The 18,552-nt window shown below is 38.8% G+C and overlaps 1 protein-coding gene and 1 long non-coding RNA gene across 3 annotated transcripts in view; one reads left to right on the top strand and one right to left on the bottom strand.

The window, feature by feature from the left end:
• ZNF280D (zinc finger protein 280D) overlaps positions 1-1,592 on the bottom strand; it is a 327,277-nt gene extending 325,685 nt beyond the window's left edge. For both annotated transcript variants that reach the window (XM_045059258.1, XM_011282887.4), the window contains exon 1: positions 850-1,592. The gene's annotated coding sequence lies outside the window, so the exon portion shown is untranslated. The remainder of the gene's footprint in view (positions 1-849) is intronic.
• On the top strand, positions 1,548-2,748 carry LOC102901467. The gene is made up of 2 exons (XR_002742917.2): positions 1,548-2,027; positions 2,155-2,748. It is a non-coding gene; the product is annotated as an uncharacterized LOC102901467 (long non-coding RNA).
• Positions 2,749-18,552: the final 15,804 nt, after the last annotated feature.

Raw genomic sequence — 18,552 nt, 5'->3', positions numbered from 1 at the left:
CTACCTCTAGTCAAACTTTCTGTTGCTTACACTTTTGTTGATAGCTTGATCCTTTCTTGTAAAGGTAAGAGCATGTGTTTGGATGTGAAATGTGGGATGTGAAAATTTGAAACATCTTTCAGCTGTCACCTATAGCGTCTCTCCAAGTTCTTTCCCCTCTTCCATCTCTTCGCCACACCTACTGTAATCAGACAAGGGCCAGGGACACGGGACCGGACACAGAAGGACCTCTCCTCTCTCAAGATTTAGTCTTTTTGTTGCTAGCTGAAGCTCAGTATGTTTGGCTCCTTCACTACAGACATGTTCTGTCGCAGGAAGCTCCTCAGTCACTCCAGGAAACAGGCTTTGGGGCCCTTGCCCCATCAGCTCCCCAGACATACCCAGATATGTCTGAACCCCAAGCCACAGCTTAGGCTCAACTGGAGCCCCAGCTGCAGCATCGCTCTGTACCTATAGCTTTGTGGCCCTTGAACACAACTAGAGAATGAAAATGGCCAAAAGACTTAGGGATAGGAACTGGCACAGACATGAGAGAACGTCTGAGATTGCAGGAATTAGCATAGCTTTACTACAGTATAAATTTTATGAAGACCACTTAGCACCCAGCACAGAACTCTGCATCTACAGAGTTAGTCTCAACACATGTGTATTAAATTTAATTGAAATGACCAGATTGTAGGCTGAAACTCAAATGGCTTCCTTTTGCAGAATCTTCTGTTTAGAGAATGCCTTTCAACCACCACCCCCCCTCCCCCCGCAAACAAAACCTTCAATGTTTTCATCTGTTAACTAAGTTTATTTTTATAATATACTTTGAGACAGGCAGCAGTAAGAATAGTTTTAACTTACCAGGAGGAAACGAAGACACAAAGAGATGATCTGACTTGGCCACAGTCCCAGAGGGCATCCGTGGCAGAGCTAGGATGGTCTCTAAGTCCCTGGGGGCTCTCAAGCCATTGTTCAGATGTCCCTGTATGTAATTGTTTTGATAGCAATTTCCCTGGTTCTCTCTCACTTGCCTGCTAATCACGCATGTCAATCACATTCAGGACGGCCATGGGCCTAAGGGTCAGCCACAGTCTCAGGAGGACATAATTCGAACGGAAAAACAAGACACAATAGAGCACTTTCTCCTTCAAGCATGTATGTCAATTGTGGCCTCATAAGTCTGACAGTGTGTGCAGGAACAGTGTCGCTTTTTTTTTTTTTTTTTCCCTTCCCGATGGAGAAAGGATGTAGCGAGTGCTCTGATCACCACAGAAAACCCAATGATAAATTCACCAGTTTAAGATCTTCTTACTGGATAACACTCAAGGATACTGCAAGAGTTCTCCACCCACTCTCTAAAGAGTCAGGAGGGAGGTCCTCTTTCTTCCTCCTCAGTGAGTCTCTGAAGCTTCACTCCATCTGTTAGGCAAGCCTGGACGGTGGAACGGTAGTGTAAACCTTGACACAGATGCTAATTACCCTTCCCCTACAGACCACTTGGCCCTCTTTCCTCATTTCACTTTCACTTTAGAGAGCAGCATCTGCGGCCCAGAAGACAGGGTCCAGGCCTGGACCTGGGAGAAGGCCCTGAGGAGACGCGCGCGTGCGGCCAACAGGGAGGGGTGGGAAGGGGAGCGTGCGCGGGGCGGAGGCTGCTCGCGTGAGGCGTGGACCCTGGAATGTGCGTGTGCGCGGCCCTCGAGCACCGCCCGCGCAGCGCCGATTGGCCGGGGGCGCGCGGCGGGGGAAGCCCTTGGCTAATCTCCTGCCACTCAGCCCGGTCTACGTCGGCGCCGGGGCCTCAGCGCGGCTCGCGGAAGGACAAATAGTTCCCGCGGCGGCGCCGCGCGCCCCTCCTCGGCTTCGCTCACCCCGCCCGGGAGGCCCCGGCAGGCGGGGGAGGGGTGGCCTCTGCGACTGCTCGACCCCCTCTCCCCTCTTCGCGGCCTGATGAGTGGATTGCGCTCCCTTGGGAAAAGTAATTGGATTCCCGACTCCCTGCAGCCGGGATCAGCGGAAATCGGAGGCTGAGCCTGCAGGTTGCGGGGGGGGGGGGGGGGGGGGGTTGGGAGAAGAGGAGAGGTCGGGGAGCAGCTGCCTGGGAAGGAAACTTGGTGAAAGCAGCACTTTGCACTGACGTGTTAAGGCGTGCTTGTTTCTCTACAGGCCGCGATAGAAAGCTGGGTGGTAAAGAAGGATCAACGGAGATTACCCCGGTATCCTTTTCCACCTGGCATGTGACTTTTGCTCCTCCATGGTGTCAGCATTCTGAAATTCACCTGGTTGCTGATCTCCGGGAAGAGAAGTAATTTGGAACGTTTGAGTCTTTGAGCCACCACCACCTCGTTTTTCTCTCAGAGCTCTACTTGGAGCTCAGGCGGAGAAAGAACATCGCCAAATCTGGGATTGGAGATACTTCTTGTTAACGGGGTAACTCGGGAGAATATGCCATTCTCACCAGAATCATCCAGGAAAGAATCTTAGGTCCTTGTCTTAGCGGTAGTGAACTTCCCTAAATTCTCTCCTTAGGAGAGATGATGCCGAAGAGGGAGCCTTAAGCAGAGTTTTTGGCTAAAATGATAGGAATGTGCTAGGAATTTAAGTGACTAATTCATCCTCCTTGTGATTTTTTTTCCCATCTACTTTACTGTATTTCACTCATTCATTCATCAAACACGCTTTTATTGGGGGCTTTCCATGTGCCATGCTCTGTTGTACTTACCAGGGATACAGCACTGAATAAAACAAGTCCCGAACTCATGGAATCTCTTTACAGTTCCTCCAGTGGGGGAGATGACAAGACATGTACAAACATATACAGTATAATGTCATGCAGTGATAAATGCCATGAGGACAAAACAAGGTAGAAAGATGCAGATGACAGTAGTGTGGGGTTTTTTTTTATACTTAAGGTAAATTGATCTAGAAAGTCCTCTTTGATGAAGTTATGTTCAAACCGTGGTCTGCATGAAATGAGGGACAAAGCTAAGCAAATGTCTGAGGGGAAGAACTTTCTAGGCAGAGAAAAGAACAAGTACAAAGGCTCTCAGGCCAAACTGATGAGCTTGAGTTAGTAGGAAGCACAGAGGCCAACATGAATGTTACACAAGGAGCAGGAAAACAGAGAATCTTCCTGACTTCCTTCTTCTACTCGAATCTAACCTGTCAGAATAATCATTCTAAATCTTCACTTTTAGTACATCTCTTCCTGCCTCGATAGTTTGATGGCTGTATTTTCTGTTCCATTAAATTTAAATTCTTCGGACTGATTTTCAAGCTCTTGCTCCAATCTAGTTCCCTCTTATCCTGTGAATCACTTTCAATCTATTCCTTCTAGTTCTAGTTAGGTTTGTCTCTCAAGTATTCATGTTTACTTATTCCTGTGTATGTTTGTTTATGGGTCTACCCTCACACAACTTAGTATTGATTCAGTAAGGATGTATAATTGCAAGTGACATAAAATCCAGCTCAAATTGGCTTAAGTAGAAAAGGGAATTTATTGGCTCACATAACTGAGAAGTTCAAGATAGTTTTATTAGACATGGCCTGGCTGAAGAGTTCAAATTATGTCATCAAGATTTGGATTCTCCCTGGTAGGTTTGCTCTTTCCTCTGTTGTTGGCTTCATTCTCAAGCTCCACTAATGAGCAACCAGCAGCTCTAGGCTCACACTATCCTCACTACCAGCAAAGGTCAAGTGCCCATTCCTAAACCGATCACTGTTGCTGAGAGAAAGTGATGTTCACATTGCCCTGGCCTGATTCAGAAGCCCATTCCTGAAGCTATGTCTATCAGTAATCCATGAATAGCACAAGAAGGTGATTTCACCTAGGAAAATAGTATGGTTATGAGAGGAAGAGCGAATATGTCCTGGGTAATGAAAACAGCAGACATACCACACTCCTGGATGTCCCCAAACATTCCTAACACTACATACGCCTTCAAAAATGTTTGTGTCTATTCACTCGACAATATTATTTACCACCAAAAAAGATACTCACTTCCTCCCAAAAGAGAGATAATCCAAATTCTTACCTAGTTACTGCAGATAACCCCCAAATCCAGGACAGCAGAGTAATAAGCATGTTTTTCTATTATACAGCAATATAGTTCCTCAAGGTCTAGTAACCTAAGCTACAAGATAAAATTAGCTACAAAATACTTAATATATAATGACAGAAAAAGAAAACAACTGCAACAAAACTCATATTTGGAAAAATGACTAATGGCAAACACATAGTGGTCTTTAATTCATAGCATATATCATGTTGGACAGAAACACCAAGGGCGTCCTACAATGAGGGAGGAGAAAGTTCTTTGATCAACACATCTGGAGGCCATGTGTTCACCATTGGAGAATCTCTCATCCATTGTTCCTTCATGCCTGGAGGAACATATCCTGTCTATATCTGTAATGGACAATGGGGAGTATAATTCTTCTAAGGGTCATACCTCTTCAACATTCTCCTTCCTGATACAGTGGGGATTGAAAAAAAAAAGTAACTTGCTATTGCAGAGATAATTAACATTTAGCACCAAATAGCTGTGAGCCTCTTCTGTTATATAGAATTGTTGCTAGCAAGTAGCTGCATAGGCAGGGACTACATTTCCTGGCTTCCCTATTAATCTTGGTAAAGTCATGCAACTAATTATCTCCTTTGGAATATGAGTGGAAGTGATGTGAATCACTTCTTGCCAATGAGGTTAAGAAGTAGGTATGCCTTCTATGGTCTCTTTTCTTCCTCTGGCTGCACTGAAAGGACTCTAAAGCCCTAGAGAAAAGTCATAAGAGAGCCATGCAATAGAAGGAGTCTGGGTAGCTGAATGACCTTGTAGAAGGCCACTTACTGATCAGGAATGCTGACAGTGGACTTTACAAAAGTGAGAAATAAACATCAGTTGTGTTAAGCCACCAAACTTCTGCATTAAGTGTTAAAACAGCACTAAGGGTAACTGGCCTTTATTCTCCAGACTTGGGTTTCTCTTATCATACAATTTTCTTTACTTCTTTTTTTATTAAACATTTATTTTTTTATTTTTGAGAGACAGAGCATGAGTGGGGGAGAGGCAGAGAGAGAGGGAGACACAGGATCCAAAGCAGGCTCCAGGCTCTGTCAGCACAAAGCCCAACGTGGGGCTCAAACCCATAAACTGTGAGATCATGACCTGAGCCTAAGTCAGATGCTTAACTGACTGAGCCACCCAGGCGCCCCTTTACTTCTTTTTTTAAGTAGGCTCTACACCCAATGTAGGGCTTGAACTCAAGACCCTGAGACCAAGAGTCCCATGTTCTACTGACTGAGCCAGACAGGTGTCCCAATTTTCTTTACTTCTTAGTAAGTTTCCAGTCTATTTGCACATAGCCAATGTCATGGGGGAAAAACCGCCAAAGCTAGATGTTATCTTAACCTTCAGTCTTTGCATCTAGATTCCGACATGAGTATTTTTATCTTTTCATAATAGGCCTTAGTGTACTCCTTATTTAATGGCCTCCATTTTGGTTTCTGCCTCAGAACAACTTGAAACAATAGCTACTTGTTTCAAAAAGGTGGGGCAGAGGACAGGGGCATAGTGGTGCTAGAGGGAGTAGAATGGGATAATTATTACCTTTCTAAACAGGAATTGCTTGAGAGAGGCTTGGGTGTGTTCAGACCTCTCCCAAGTGCCAGTATTTTCCATTTCTTGCCTTCATTGGCCTTAAAATTCTCTGGGGGCTTTTCCAACCCTAATGGCTCCAGATTATTGAAGTTCCTGTCCTATTTGGTTGCAGCCTTAAGCAAAAATGGTCATCTATAACAAAGCAGTATTTTTCCCTCTTAGGCTTAGATATATTAAGTTCATTTCTAATCTTGAGTCTTTCTTATAGAACCTAACTAAAAGCCAACATGCCAACATGTAATAGTTGGTGTACTGTAGTATCTGACCTTTTAGTAACATTTTTCACATTTCATACTTGATAGGCACATGTTTTGAATTCTAGTATACAACAGGTGCCACTTTAACATACTACTTTGCAATTGAATTCCCAGCCTAGTATAGAATGGGCCTCATCTGAATCAACTGATTCAACATTGTAACATATTTCACTTACTAATCCCCACTTCTGGTACCAATTTGTGAATTGTTAGAGCTATTTTAGTTGCAGGTGACAAAATAAAAAAACACAAACTGACTTATACAAAAAAGAATATATTGGCTATTGGCTCACACAGTTAAAGAACTAAAGATATATTTAGCTTAAAGCATAGCTTGATCCAAGGGCTTAAGCAATGTCATTAGAATTCTATTTCGTTTCATCTCTTGGCTCTGTCTTCTGCGTTGGCTTCATTCTCAGGCTCCATATGGTGGCTCCTGGCAGCTCCAGTTCACATAATCCTTACTGTTAGCAATCTCAGTGGAAGAGTACATGCCTTTTCCCAGAAGTGCCCACAATAATCTCCTTATATTTTATTGGCTTTGATTAGTACATGTGACCAGAGGAATGATTACTTGTGTTGTTGAGGGGGGAGTCTACTTTACCTAAAAACACTGACTGAGAGTAATAGAGGAAAACCAGAGTATGGTTATCAAAAGAGTGAATACTGAGTGGCAAAAACCCAAATGTCTCTCATTAGATACCAATGTGTAGTGATTCCTAATTGCTTCACATGTGTTGGTTTTATCTCCTTCACTGGACTGTAAGTCTCTCTGGAGCAGGATCATGTATTATATGTCTTAACAGTGCCAACCCAGCAGGCAGTCCTTAGATACTGGCTGATTGATTGCCTCTTCTTGTAACACTAAAGATGGCGCACCAAAGAGGTAAAAAGAGCTTAATAAAGGGATGATTTACAGAGATGTGGGAAGGGTTAAGGGAACCAACCAGCAATGGTAAAGCCCTTAAGAACCAGGAACAATGGGAAGGCTTAAGCCTGAAGGAGCAGGGGAGGGGAAGAGTGTAAGAGCTATAGTTTAGAAGGGGATGTCTGACAAACGCTGTGACTATAAATAGAGAAATGCAGCCACTGCCAAATGTGGCCCAGCAAGGGACTGAGGAATAAACACTTGTCCTCTTTTCTCCCAGTCTCCAAACTTCTGTTGGTACCTCCCATTGGCCAGACTCAACCAGAAACTACAGGGCTTGGATGATACAGTCTGTAGAGGTCAGCCTCTAGTATAGAGCAAGGCAAAAAAGATGAAAAATAGATCTTGAGAAGCAAATGGAAAATAACCAGGCCATCCTTGTTATATTCCTTAGAGCAACCCTCAGTAAAAACTATTCCTATTTTGTAAGTGTTAACCAGATAGCCTGATTTACCAAGAAAATACAATTTTATTTTTTCCATTGCATTTGTTAAATATATAACTAATGTGGTTTAATTTTTATAGCATTTTAAAGACTTTAACATTCTTGAATTCATAAAGCATGAAAAATCTTTTGTTAGCCTATGTGGTTAAAAAGCCATTATCATTGTATTGATATGGAACTCCTCAAGAATATTGTAGCTGGTAATCCATCAGAAAGCTCTGGCACAGCACTTGTCAAACAGTGACAAATTTGATAAATGTTTGATGATTTGAAGAATGATTAAATGAATAAATTAAAGCATTTAGAGGCAGACTCTAAGTGGAAAACTAGACAGCTTTTCCTTGTTAAAGGTTGATACTAACTATATAACATCTACCAATCCTGTCTCTTAAAGTCTGACATTGGCTTTTTAGCTGTTGATCAAGGTCTTATCTCATAGAAAATGGAACTGCAATAAATTTTCCTTGTCAACCTTTAGAAGTAAGAAGTTTTATAATTAACTGTCATGCTAATAAACTCACCATAAAGTCCATTTCAGTTAAGGGATTATTATTTTTAAAATATTAAACTGAGTTGCCTCTTGGAATTGTCATTTAAACGTTAAAAAAATGAATAGATTTGCTTCAGTATATAAACTGGCATTATAAAAGATCAGTCCAAACTGTTTCTCTAACAGATTTTAGTTAAGCCAAAAATTCACACTCCTATTCTTTGGCAATCTTGTGTATATAGGCCTTAAACAGTTTACAGAATGTTTTCATATGTATCACCATTCATTTATTCATACAACAACTAGTATTGAGTACCTACTACGTGCCACACCTAATCTCTGCCTCACGGAACTTACAGTCTAGAGCATTGTTTATCAAACCTTACTGAGAATATAAATCACCTGAAGATCTTATGAAAATTCAGGTTCTAAGTCTGAGATGGGACCCAAGACCACATTTCTAACTAGCCTCTGGGTGATGTTGATATTGCTAGCCTAGGGACATTTTGAATAGCAAGAATCGAATAGATTCTATAATTCTCACAACAACAACTTCATAAGCAGTTATCAGTATTTTTTTATTTTATTATCTTGAGTACTTGCACCATGTACAAAGCACTGTGCTATAAACAGTGCAATTAAAAAGTTCAACGACACAAAAGTCTTTTGGAAACTCACCGTATAGAAGAAAAAACTAGTGTAACAAATAATTATGAATGTGTGATTCTATATATATGAAATATCCAGGAAAGGCAAATCTATACAGACAGAAAGTAGCTTGGTGGTTGCCTGAGCCAGAGGTGGGTATAGGGATCGACTATAAATCATCATGAAGGATCTTACTGGGTTATGAAAATGTTTTAAAAACTGGATATATATAGGGCTGCCTGGCTCAGTTGGTTAAGCATCTGACTCTTGGTTTCGGCTCAGGTTATGATCTTGCATAGGTTCAAGCCCCATGTTGGGCTCTGTACTAGTAGCACAGAGCCTGCTTGGGATTCTCTCTCTCCCTCTCTCTCTGCCCCTCCCCCACTTTACGTTGTGTCTGTCTCTCTCAAAATAAATAAACTTAAACAATAAAAATAAAAACTGGCTATAGTAATGACTGTGCAACTTAATAAATTTACTAAAAATCATTGAATTGTACACTCAAAAGGGATAAATTTGATAACGTGTAAATTATACCTCAGTAAGGTTGTAAAAATACAATTATAATGTGAAAAAATGCGATAAACATGTAGCCTTAACTCCTTTTATTTTTTACTCCCTTTAATAGCCAAGAAAATGGAGCTCACAGAGGCTAAGTGATTTTCTCAAAGTCACATAAGTAGTTAGTGACAGGGTTAGCATATAAGTCTAGTTCTATTAAGTCGAGACTAGTCATTGTCCAAAACCTCATCATCAGAAGAGGCATAGAGATGTATGCCAGGAAGTAGATACCCTTCCACCAAGAAAAGGCTGTATCTCTGTCAGAATTGTCTTCACTTGTGATGTAGAGAGCATCCTGAGTGGTGACCAAAGTGGAATCTCATACACATATTGCTAGTTGATGGGCTGCGCCAACCAACTATCTTCTGGCAGATCCTTGATCTTCATCGGGGTTCTTAGATTCAAGCAATGAAAATAAATTCTGAGTGATTTAGCAGTAAAGAAAGTGGCTAGCTCACAGAATCATTATGAGAGTTGAGAACCAAGCTCAGAGCTGTGCAACCAAGAACAATGCCCACAATCATGCCACAGAAATAAGCATGGTAAGGAGACTGCTATCACTGGTGCTGCTCAGCATGCTGGACTCTGCCCCTTCTCTCCACCACCATCACTGCCCTGGGAACTTAATTTGGCCACAACCGCACAGTTGCAAGAGAACTGAATGCTATCCTTGCTTCCTTGTGTTACTAGTTCTCCACTCAAGCCATGCAGGTGCTTCTGATTGGCTGAGGGTAAGTATGTACCTGAGTTCAGGCTGCAAAGGAGTATGGTAAAGTATTTGACAACTTTGCCAGTTTCTAGATAGTGAGTGTGGGGTCTTTGCTTTCTTCCAAGAAAGCAGATTCATATCAGTGAATTTTCCAAGCTCAGAGAGTTCAGATGCTGGGCCACCAAAACCAAAAACAAAACCACCAACAAAAAAATGTCCATTACAGCCTTGCACAAATGATGGTTTATGGAATAGCAGCATAAACATCAAGCAGAAGGTTGTTAAAAATGCAGAATCTGGGGCACCTGAGTGGCTCAGTCGGTTAAGTGTTTGACTCTTTGTTTCAGCCCAGGTCATGATCTTGCAGTTTTGTGGGTTCGAGCCCCATGTCAGGCTCTGCACTGGCAGTGTGGAGCCTGCTTGGGATTCTCTCTCTCCCTTTCTCTCTGCCCCTCCCCCACTCACACTGTCTCTGTCTCTCTCAAATAAATGAATAAACTTTTTTAAAAAAATGCAGGATCTCAGGCCCTATTCCAAATTTGCAGAATTAAGATCTGCTTTCTAAGAAGTAGCTGAGGTAATTTGCATGTACATTAAAGTTTTCGAAGTGTTGCTCTACATTATACAACATGTATTTCTTTTTAATTTTCAAAGATCAGTCACCATTAGGCTTTATTCATCCATAGATTTTCCAGATTTAGTGCAGGATGCCCAAGTAAATCTGAATTTTAGATCAAGAACAAGTCATTTTTAGAAGACGTTCCATGAAATATTTGGGACATACTAATACCAAAAATTATTTCTTATATATCTGAAATTCAAATTTAACTAGGTATCTAGTATTTTATTTGGCAATCATAATCATCACAAAATGCACTCACCAGAATGAATAGAAATTAACAAAAAGAAAGGACATTAATGTAACTGCCTACAGGAAAGTATTTACACCAGTTTTCTATTTTGGCAGGATCTAAGTATACTGAAATCAAAACTTGGAAATTCTATACAGTTTCAAACCCAAATTGAGTTCTGCTTATAAGCATTTAATGTTTGAGATCTATAATATGAAGGGTGAGTGCTCTGCTAACCATGAATATTAACTGTTCTGTAGGATGAGTTTTTTAATACACCTATGAACTGCAACTAACTTTATTTAATGAGTTTTGCCCAATAGCACCTTTATCCCACAGAACCTGGCTACATGAACAGAATACATAAAGGAAATTGATGACATCACTATTGGCGATACCCTCTGAAAACTGCTATAATAATTTCATTTTCTTCCTAACGAAAAGGGTTGCTGCCTATGTGCAGGAGTTTTAGAAAAAGAGCTTTCAAATATTCTGTCTGGGAAAAAGGCAGATTGTATCATATATCAAGTAAAATAAGAAACACCACATTCAAAAATTAGAGAAAACTTTTAGTATTCAAAAATGTATATCAACTGCATTTATTTGGAAGACGGTTTACTTCATTTTAACATTTTAGACAGTCCAAATATTTCCAATCAGCCAAACAGATTTTGGGGTGATTGGGATATGGTGACTTTACTTTTATAACCTTTTGCATAGTTATCAGTGAACCACCAATACAGTTTATCAAGAAAAATCTTTCATTTATCCTACTCTCACCAAGCCTTATCTTATCCTCTTGGCTGGTGATGAAATGTCCAGGGACTGTGAGAGGGATTGCAGTTGCAAGAAGCAGGATCTCCTTAGGGGCTGATGAGTATTAGAGACTAAAATATATAGAGTCCCCCACCAGAGGTTTTATATTATATTTGCTGCCACCTTTTAATTAATTGTTTGCAAGCTTCACCCTGGAGTCAAATGTCTACAATAGGTGAATAATGTACCCTGGTTTATAGGCTCGGCCATAAGTGGGCCTATTGACTAGCCTTTCTTTAAACATTAAGTAATAGAAAAAAACATTTGTAAGTACACCATCACTAACTCATACATGCTATTTCTATAAAAGAGCCAAGGACTTAATTTTTAATACAGAATAGCTAGAAACTATCTAAAGTCTCTTCCTCCCCAACAGTGGACTGGTTAAATAAATAATGGTAGATGCTTACGATGCAGCATTACAAATCATCTTTTTCAGGGATATTTGGAGAAATGGCTGATTCTAGAACTAAAGCAGGAAATCATGAGATAATCCTGGAACACTTGTCATACCAGAAGGTGTCACAGACTTCTGGGTCACATCAAAAGGGATTCAGGAGCTAACTTGAAGATGCTCTCATTGGTCAAAGAAGAGATAATTTGAGCATGAATTAGGATAACTGTAATGGAATGGATCAAAGCATATTACATGTTTTGATCTATTAGCTCAAATCGATACTCTTAAACAAAAAACTGTTGGTATCTTGGAATAAAGAGAATGAGTCAAGCATCTATCTCATTTCTCATATACATATTGTATCTCATGGTAACCTAATAGTGGTAAGAGAAAGTTTCTCTTTACAGTGTTCCAGCTAATAATTGATGCAGAAATGATAAAATAACATCATATTGTAATCCCTAATGAAATAATGTAACTAGGAAGTGACCATCAATGATGGCTAACTTCACAAAAAGAGAGACAAGCAGATACTACTTACCTCCTGTATATAACATCGCATATAAATTATTCTTACCAAAAAATAAAACTAGAATTCAATCAAGCCTATATATCTATACTTTATAGAAAATACAGGTGATAAAAGAACATATTAAATGACATGATTAAAATTAGAAAATCCAGGCTATGGAAAATCTTACAGGACAAAGCATATAGTTTTGTTTTAATAAATCAATTGAAAGAGAAGGAGGAGGAAGTCATAGATTAACAGATTTAACACATATTAAACAATTCACTGTGTGACTTCATTTGGATATTTATTTATTTTTATTTTTGAAAGAGAGAGAGTGTGAGTGGAGAGGGGCAGGGAGGGGGGACAGATGGTCCAAAGCGGGCTCTGGGCTAACAGCAGCAAGCTCAATGCAGGGCTTGAACTCACAAACCTGCAAGATCATGACCGGAGCCAAAGTCAGACAAGTCACCCAACTGAGCCATCCAGGTGCCCTTGGATCTCAACTTAAACAGACCAAATACAGTTGACCCTTGAACTACATAGATTTGAACTGCGGGGGTCCACTTACATGTGAAAATTTTTTGATAACTACTGTAAATGTACTTCATTTTATGATTTTCTTAATAAATTGTTTTCTTTAGCTTGTTTTATTGTACATATACACTGTACAATACTTATAATGTACAAAATATGTGTCAATTGGCTGTTTAGGTTATCAGTAAGACAATAGTAGGCTACTAATAGTTAAGTTTTGGGGGAGTCAAGAGTAATAGGTGGATTTTTTTCAACTGTGTAGAAGTTAGTGCCCCTTACCTCAACATTGTTCAAGTGTCAACTGTATGATTAAAAAAAAATCTGTGGGACAATTGGGGGAAATTTAATTTGAAATCACTCTCTCTAAGAGATACTTGCATTTCCACGTTCATTGCAGCATTATTCACAGTATCCATCTACATTCAGTTACTTTCTGAATATTTTATGATATTAAAGCATTTTTATAAACACTGGTGATGGGATGATGATATTGTCATTATAGTTTAAAGAAGCAACATATATATATATATATATATATGTATATATATATATATATATATATATATATATATATATATATATAAGCATCCTGAACTATTTGTCAATGAACCATTTGATGTTTGCTTCAAATTAACCTGGAGCTGGGGATCCTTGAATAGTTGTTGAAGCCGTATGATAGGTTCAAGGGCACTGATTATCCTATTCTTTCTCCTTTTGTATGTATTTGAAAGTGTCTATGAAATAATTAGATTTTAAAACTGTGTTTAGAATATGATCTCAATTTCAAGTTTGCAATACACATGCAGAGAATTAAATTCCCAGTTGAATATATGTCCTTCTCTGCCCCCACTTTCTTACCCATTACCCAATCACCCTAATGTTTCCAATGGTTCTTTTCTTTAAATCCCCTATGTGCACCTATCTCCAAATCAGTTCAGTTCTACAGAGGAAAACAAAACAAACAAACAAACAAAAAAACCACGCGGATGATGTTATTGAGCCAATTGCATTCTTTGCTCTGCCCTGGGACTAATACTTTTTGAGATGGTCAAGGAATAGAAGACTGATCTGTAGTGAAGAGACTCCTGCTTCTCTGAGAGAAGTTAACGGATCCTTTGGGGGACAGGCCTATGATTTTGATCTCATTAGCATCGTGAGCTCCATTCAAGTGTGACTGACAGTCACACAAGTCAATACAGGAGCACTTTGGGAGAGCCAAGTTAGAGAGTTTTTTCTTATAGATTAGTGCTTCTGTTCTTACAGAGCTAATCATAAAACAAATCAGAGCACTTTTGATTCAACATATGAATGTAATGAAGCTGCATTTCTAAGAAAAATGCATTATTGGGTTAAAAGAGAAATTACATACTAACCCACTTGTTCAAATAAAAATGTTACTGAAGGAAATGGAAGTGTATTCTAGATGATTATTAATGCTTTCATTTTCACTTTCTTTAATCCTAGCTCAAGTCATATCTAAAGACTAAATGCAACCTCCAAATAAATAAAGAATACTTATATCTTTGCCAGTTTTAATCCTATCAAACATAGCTTATTAAAAATAAAGTAAAATCAAGGTATAACACTATCAGACCATTAGAAATAGAGTGGAAAAGAGTAGCCAAAGACCTGGGGAATAACAAGCCAGTCTCATTTAGTATTTTTCTCAGGTTTCATTCCCAATTCCTGAAGTAAAAGATGTTTAAATATTCAATGGCATCCTTTTATCATGCTACTGAATATAGTTTGAAAGCTTAAGGTGATATGTTTAAAGATTAGAAACAATAAAAAAAAATCCTGTAGGCTTATAATGCAAATGAAACAGGAAAAATTATAGTAAGATATTTTGGATTTAGAGAAGAATGTGCCAATCACCAAAATTTAATGTTTAATTGCATAAAAATGCTGGTGCAGTGAAATTAGAAATTCAACAGATGGTCCTAAAACAAAATATTTCTGCAGCATATGAGAACAATTGTTCCCTAACTCCTTTCAAATGAAAGTGCAGATAATTGAGTGCAATCTAAATCATCCAATCCAAGTCAATCAATTCATCTTATCAAATCACTCGGGGGAATGAACTCAAGACAAGGCAACTTTCACTGAAAATATAATTTCTCATTTAATTAATAAACAATTACTGAGGGATTACTGGGGTTAGAGAGAAGATACAGGTATTAATAAGAAAAGGGAAAGATAGCCTTTATCCCTGAAGCATCCCTAGTTGAGAGAAACCAGGCATGTGCACCTAAGAACTTGAGAATTTTGACTATGTAGTCTCCTAATTTTTCATAAATGCTAAAATAAACAGTAAATTTATCATATTAGACTGAATTTGCTGAAGATACCAATGACTTATAAGAAAAGATTTATAAGGTCTGACATGTGGTAAAAGCTGAACTTGGTGTCACCTCTTTCTGGACTTTTCCCCAGCAGTAACACTTACTTTTAGCAACCATTTTACAACAGTTAAGTAGTATACACTTGATTCCTTTTAGCACTGCTCTACCTTGCTAAGTACATTTCTCCAGTGGTCTTTATCTATTCAAAATAAATACAATCTGGCAATCCATTTCATGTTCACCTTTATTATCCTGAGGCATCAAAGACCTCATAGAACCACCATTCTAAAGCACCATTTCTCCAACTTTAGTGTGCACCAGAGTCACAGAGATGACTTGTTAAAAATAGTTTGCTAGCCTCATCCACAGAGTTTCTAAGGATGGAGCCCAAGAATTTTTATTTTGAATTAGCTGCCGGGTGAAACTGATGCTACTGGTCCAGGGACCCCACTTTGTTATTGTTTTTTAAAACTTCCTCCCCCCCTCCCCCCCGCTCTCTCTCTCTCTTTTTAAAAGTAATCTTTACATCCAACACAGGGCTCAAACTCACCATCCTGAGATCAAGAGTCAGATGTTCTGTGGACTGAGCCAGCCCGTGCCTCCAAGGACCATGCTTTGAGAAACACTCTTCTAAGTGATATCTATCTGATTATTCTCAAAAGTAAGAGAGCTGAGGTCACAAGAGGAGTTGAGGAAGCCAAAAAAGAATTTTCTTACTCCCATGAAGATCTCAGGCCTGGCTCTACATGTTTATATACTTAAGGCCAATGTCTTCCTTTCTGGAGGGTTCCTATACTGAGTGTCTTTTTAAGATAGGTAGCTCCTAATACACATGTGCTCATAATGGCATAATGGAAGTTATCTTACATATTTAGACAGATGTTCAGGCTACAGTCATAGATTAATGATTTCTTATTTGCAAAAGAGATAACTACATAAAAAACAAAGAGCAGAGAACCCTTACTATGTTACATCACATGTCATAAGTGACTCCTTGCTCCAATAAAGTAAAACTTCTACATACTAAAAACCTAAGTACTAGAGGGCTGGTATATGATCATAATAGAGAAGGGATGACTCTTCTTAAAATAGTTATTGAGAGTGTTATCAGCTCCAAACACCAGGTTGTCTCTCAGGTGATGAAAAATGAGGTTGTCACTGATAGTAACAAGAATCTCATAAAATCTTAACCTCTAAACTTATATTTCTCCTGATTATCCTCATTTTCTTTCATCTCCTACTTTTCTTTCTTGATTATTGAGCACTAGTTCTTTAACACAGTGAGTTGAATAAGAGGATTAAGTAATTTAGTATAGATATCAATTCAGAGCATTGCATTCAATAAGTGATTGGGGACAATTGTATAGCAAACTGGACAAAAGAAGCTGAACCCCTACCACACTCCTCACACCAAAATAAATTCCAGGTAGATTGAAGACTTAAACACACAAAAAAGTCAAACTACTAGTTATAGAAGAAATTATGAGTAAATTTTATTTGTTTTTACAATATCAAAGGGAAATAGACCTTCCTAACTATGACATACAACTCAAACGCCCATATAGGATGAATACTTCGGACTACATAAAACATTTTTTAAAATTTGCATATAAAAATAAAGACAAATTACAAGTGAAAATATCTGCAACTAGTATCACAGAAGGATGGGTAGGTCTGACATTGTGTTAAGAGCTGCACAAATCAATTAGGAAAGACCAACATCCAAATGACAAAATGGGTGAAACAAAGTTTCCAGCAGGTGCCTGGGTCACAAGTCTATATCCTGGCTGCAGAAGGGTCTTGGGAATTTTTGCTTCTGACTTTTACGTGTTAGGGATACAAAAGTCATATTATTGAAATGTTCTTCAATATAGAAAGGCTGTTTAAAACATGGTGGACATTCATGGCTGTGACAAATGTCCACCTCCATTCTTGTGCAAGTTTTATTGTCATAGTGGTCAGTAGGAAAATATGGATGCAAATTTAATTTTCATTTTCCCTTTACTTGGAAATTCAGCTCTGTCATTAATTTACTCTTTCAGTTTTTTATAAACCCAACAAATATTTATTAAGCACATACTATGTACCTGGCAGTGTCTTCTGGATACTTGAAATACACTAATGAACAAAACAAAAAAAAAAATTCTGCCCCACAGTGCTTACATTCTAGTGGGATGTCTTCAGTACCTGTTGGTAGTACATATCAAGTTTTCAAACTTTTATTCCAAACAAAGACAGGTTAAGTGGATAGAACAGAATAAGTAATCTGTTGTTTGTTAGCTTTTCCGAGATAGTTCTATTATTTGGTCTAGTTTCTAGACACCTGCCTCTTCAAATACATGGCAAAGATACATTCCAGAAAAGGTATTTGCTGTTTGGGATGCTTCCCTCATTGCAGTGAACAAATGAGATCTGACTGTAAGAGATATGTGTATTGAATTTCACTATATTCAAAAGAGAATACAACAATTAAATAAGAAGATTCTCTGTTTGCCAAAGTTCAGAGGACACTAGTATTTTCAAAATGCTTTAGAGATGCTGAGCAAATAGCAAACACCATATGTGTATTTGCAGGTGATGCCACTGTGTGTTCTATGGACCTCGTTAGGCATATCTTTTGTCCCTAACACACATTGACCCAAACTAGAGAAAAGCAATATTTGGTTTAAAAATGATACATAAAGTTATTTTTAAGACAGTCCCAGGGGGCGCCTGGCTGACTCAGTTGGTGGCGCATGCAATTCTTGATCTCAGGGTTGTAAGTTTGAGCCCCATGTTAGGTGTAGGGATTACTTAAAGATAAAAAATCTTTTACAAGAAAAGATACTTCCAAATCATTAATTCATTTAGCAATTTTTTTTCCTTTGGAGTATTTGAAGGTCTTGTTCCATTGCCTTCTAGCTTCTAGTATTATTGTTGAACAGTGGACACTGCCATTTTGAGTGTTAGTCTTTGGTGTTTGTCCTGTTTTATATCCTCTCTGAAAGCTTGAAGGTCTTCTCTTTGTCTGCTGTGTGCTCAAATTTCCTGATCTCAGGCTTTGGTATAGATCTATTTTTATCCATTGTGGTAGGCTCTTGGTGAACTCATTTAATTTGGTAACTCATGTACTTCAGCTCTGCAAATTTTTCTTAGATTGTTTCATAGATGATGATACCCATATCCCCACCCCCCCACCCCCCACACCGGAATGCCCTCTCTCTTTTTGGAGCCTTTATTATTTGGATTTTGAATTTCCAGAACCAGTCCTTTCTTTTTGGTTCTGCTTACTAGGAAATTTTCTCAACTTTTTGTTCCAATTCCATTATTAAGTTTATGCTCTCCTGTTTTCAATTCTAAACGTCTAACTGCCTCACATGATAGTAAATGTCTAAGTGTCTCATATGATAGTGACTTCCCTCAAGTGTCTGATAAT

Source organism: Felis catus, chromosome B3 (genome assembly GCF_018350175.1).
Source record: "Felis catus isolate Fca126 chromosome B3, F.catus_Fca126_mat1.0, whole genome shotgun sequence".
NCBI classification, from domain to species: domain Eukaryota; kingdom Metazoa; phylum Chordata; class Mammalia; order Carnivora; family Felidae; genus Felis; species Felis catus.
This window is presented reverse-complemented; position numbering and strand designations above follow the sequence as displayed.